This window comes from Galeopterus variegatus, unplaced genomic scaffold (assembly GCF_000696425.1).
Source record: "Galeopterus variegatus unplaced genomic scaffold, G_variegatus-3.0.2 Scaffold1902, whole genome shotgun sequence".
Lineage (NCBI taxonomy): Eukaryota > Metazoa > Chordata > Mammalia > Dermoptera > Cynocephalidae > Galeopterus > Galeopterus variegatus.
This window is the reverse complement of record NW_007728013.1, coordinates 210,022-214,220: the sequence shown is the minus strand read 5'-3', so window position 1 is coordinate 214,220 and position 4,199 is coordinate 210,022. Positions and strand designations below refer to the sequence as shown.

The 4,199-nt window shown below is 60.6% G+C and overlaps 1 pseudogene; it reads right to left on the bottom strand.

The window, feature by feature from the left end:
• Window positions 1–2,665: 2,665 nt before the first annotated feature.
• Window positions 2,666–4,199, bottom strand: part of LOC103595973 — a 5,575-nt pseudogene continuing 4,041 nt past the window's right edge.

Genomic DNA, 4,199 nt, shown 5'->3' with positions numbered 1-4,199 from the left:
TCGAACTGTTGGCCAGGTCCCTGTGTCCCTCGCGCCCTGCACCCAGTAAACCCACAGGGGCCGGGGAACTGAATCGGCTGCCGGGGCAGGGCATCAGGAGGGCCCTGACGGGAGGTCTGGCCCGGGAGCCCCCCCGTCCCCGGGTGGCAGTGGGGGGCACTGGGCAGGGTCTGTCCCAGCCACCGGGAAGTCCACCGGGGCAGAGAGCGGGCAGGGGGCGTGGGGATTTGGAGATGCACCCAGGGGCCTCCTGTCCCTCCAGGGCTGCCTCGCCCCTCCCCCCCACTCCGGAGGCGCCACTTCCCTCGCTGGGGGAGGGGTGTGCGTGTTTGTGTCGGGGGTGGGGAGGACTTCCTTGAACTTGTTGCTTTGGCCGGAATGTTCCCCATCGGGGCCCGGGTGGGGTGAGCTCTTCTCCCCCTTCCGCCCCCTCCCCAGGAATCCCAGACTCCCTCGATTGGGTTGGGGGAGCCTCATTCGTGGCATCCCCTGAATTTCACCCCAGGCGGGGGGTCTAGGGCTCTCCTGATGACAAGCTGTTCCTCCAGGGAGATTCCCGCGGGCTCCCGGCCTCCGCCTGGTAATTGGTTCATCGATTAACAAGTGTAGGGGGCGCTTCCATGGGGGCAGGGGGCTGAGTCAGGGGCCCAGCCCTGGGGACATGTTACTGGAGGGAGGTGGGGAACTCGTTAATTCCAGGTTGGGGAGGGTCTCTGTGTCTCCCCAAGACAACGAGGACCTCTGAGAGGCAGCCGTGGGGTCCCCAGGGGGCCAGCAGCCTGCTGGGCCCCCTTGGGCCCCTGGAAGAATTGGTTCCCACCAGCCAACCTGTTCCCATAGCCAGAAGTTGCCATGGCGACCCCTCCCACCTTCAGCGACAGCTTTTCCAGTAAAACCACTGCAGAAATCCATACTTCCCGACAGGCACGCCCCCGGCCCCCCACCCCCCAGCCTGCGCGGTCTGGGAGCGGCTGGGAGTTAACCCTGCGCATGCCGTGTCTGTTGTTTGGGGGAGTCAGGGGGGTGAGAGCCGGCAGAGGGGTCCTAAGGCCGGAGAGGAGAAGGTGGCCGGGGGCAAGGCCCACTGCCCTGTCCCTCAAGGTCAGCCCTGCGAGTGGCTTGAGCAACTCCAGGAAGTCAGAGTGGAGCAGTGACGCTAGCTCTGACTTAGGCCCCCCTTGGCCTTCAGGAGGCCTCCCTGGGGCCCACGGGCTGCGCCCCTTGGAACCCGAGGTCACTCCCTGGACTCCCGCCCTCCCAGAGCAACTTCTGCTGCAGTCGGTGAGGCATGGGACTCTACCCAGCCCGCGGGCAGCTGCTGCCCCATTAGCCTCTCTGCCCTCTTCCTCCCCTGCCCCTCCCAGGGCAGACCTCTTTGCTGGAGGCAGAGAGGGCCCAGCCTCAGGTTCAGCACGCGGCTGCCGGCCCCTGGCAGTCCCCAAGGGTGCTGTGTGCCCCAAGCCTAGCTTTGTGACCAGAACGCTGCTCCGATGAGCTGCTGGACCCCAGAAGTCGCTGACTACCCGGGTTCTCTGTGTTCTCCCTTGAGAATTGAGGATAATGATGTGGGTGCTTACAAGTTTGGGGAAGAAGATGTTCCTGGAAGGTTTCACCCTGCTGGGCTCTAGGGAGGGGCCTATCCAGCCTCTGTTGGGGAAGGGTCCCCCCAGGGACACTCGAGGCTGCGAGGGCCCCGGGGGGCTCAGCGCCGTGGCCCAGGCCCGGGAGCTGTGAGCTAAGCAGGGTGGGGGGTGGGGGGATGCGCTAATTGTTCTCTCTGTAGCCAGGATGAATAATTGAGAGGTCTTTGAAGAGAATTAATTAGTCCACTATTGACTGTAAACGCTTCACTGCAGATGGTGAAGGGAGGCCCGGCCTCCTGCATGGGGCCCGCATTGAGGCTGGTGGCAACTAGACATTTAATTCACACCCAGGGTTCCCTCAGCATTTGGCTGGGACCTGCCTTTCTCCCTTGGGGAGCAGAACTGGGGGTGCTGAGCCCCAGCCCCCCCTGCTGTGGTTCTGCCTGACTTCTGATATTGGGGGTGGCACCTCTCAGCCACAGTTCTGCTCCCTCTGTCTTCCAAGAGTGGGTACCAGGCTTCTCACTTTTGGGAGCACTTCCCCCAGCAGGATAGACTCAGGTCCTGAGATCGGGCTCTGGGCAGAGTCCCACGACCCACCCTCAGGGGAGAGGCACCCCACCTGGCTGGGCTGGGCTCATTCCATAGTCCAGCCCCCTTACGGGAACTGGGGAGTGACAGGAAAATAAGAGAGCATTCCTGTCCTCCAGGCCCGGGGGCGGGAGGGGGGTTAGACCCATCCCTGTGTTGGTGGGACTGAGAAGGGCAGGCTCTGCTGGAATGGACAGGGCTGGCTCGCTTGGCAGGAAACGCTAGATTTCCAGATGGGTATGAGTAACTTAGAGGAGCAAACATTTCTGCAGCTTTTGCTCCATGCCGGCCCGTTCTAAGCACGTTACGTGCACTAACTCATGCAGTCCTCCCGACATCCCCATGCAGAACCCCTGAAAGTCGGGGTGTGGGCTTCTTCCCTAGCTGGGTCTACAGAGACTTGAGGCAGGACATGGCACAGATAAGGGTTTATTGAATGACAATGAACAAAGGAATGGCCATGCTGGGTCAACACCCCCTTTTTAGGTGGCTCAAGGGCTTGTGCTCAAATGTGTCTGCTGGTCCCAGGGACCGACAGCATGGAAGATATGGGGGGACAGTAGGAAGTAGGACCCTGAGTTCTGTGCCCAGGGATTAGCCCCTGCCTCTGTAGCTGCTGGGGCACCAGTGAGGAGTGAGAGCAGGCACCCGCAGGCATGGGAGACCTGTGGTAGAAACCCCATCCTGCAGCTGTCTGGGGCATGGGCTGGGCCCAGAGCAGCAACAGGTGGGTAGAGAGGCTGTGACAGGTCTGAGCTGTGTGCAGGGGAAGAGGGAGTGGAGCTGAGAGACCTGTGGATCTGGGGATGAGGGGACAGAGGAGTTGAGGTGGCCCCGGTATCACCTGAGATGAGGACATGTATCTGCAAATGAGGGGAGAGGCCAGGAAGCACAGGGCACTGGCTCTTGCCTTCCAGGGGAACTAGGACACCTCTGGCCACCAGCGTCCTCCCACACTCAGCCCGACCTGCTCCGTGCTCAGGGAGGCTGCCCTATGGGGGCCATGTTTCTGTGCTCCCTCATCCCCTGCCTTCTGTTGGGCTCAACCAGCAGGAGGCACCGGCAGAAGACAGGGGTGTGGGGGGGAACAGCACAGCTGGGTGTGTGGGTGTTTATTCCCCAGCCGGCAGCGCCTGCGGGGCAGCCCTCTCCATGCCTCTCTTTCCAGGGCTGTGATCAGCGCTGTGAGTACTTTATAGACGTCACCTCCAGCCCTCCCAGCAGTCCTCTGAGTTATTGCGTAGCTGACCTTCAGTTCACGGCTGACCTAGCTGGGACTTCCACAGGTACACCAGGTCAGCAAGTTAGTAAACGTCAGAGAAAAGACTTGAACCCACAGCACAGGAACACCAGTTGCCTCGCCTGCCTCCTCCTCTTCCTCCCTCGGACTGCTCCTCCCCTCCCTCTGCATGGTGAAGGTGGGAGCTGATGGACATGTCACCTAAGGGCTGCTGCTTGGCTCCAGAAATCAGAACTGGAGCTGAGAAAGGGAAGCCGGTCTCCCTCCAGGTGGCCAATGCTAGGCTGGCAGAACTGGGATGACTGGCAGCTGTGCTGAGTGCACGTGCGACAGGAGGACAGGAGGAACCTCGTCTGAAGCACTGAGCCTGAGGCGGGGCAGAGCTGAGAGCTCCCACCACCGTCAGCCCTTCTCTGCATTGCTGCCCATGGTGGACATTTGCTTTTGGTTGCTTGCTGTCCAAATACCCTTCCTACTTTGGAGGAATCCCTCTCCCAGGCTCTGAGAGCTGACTCCTGGGCACATAACCACAGTGATCCATCAGATGCTTCCTCCTGGGTATTTGACTCTTGAGGATGAGATGCCAAGGTCAAGAGTCATTTAGGATTGTTCACAGGGGCCATGGCAGGGTCGGGCAGAATGCAATGAAGGTCCAGCAGTGATGTCCTGTGTGGTCCATTCTTTGCTAACCAACATACCCACAAAACTCTTTTTCTGCCTAGGTTAACCAGAGAGTGTCTCTGTCAATCAGAATATTGTCTAATGACTTTTGTTGGGTTCCATGA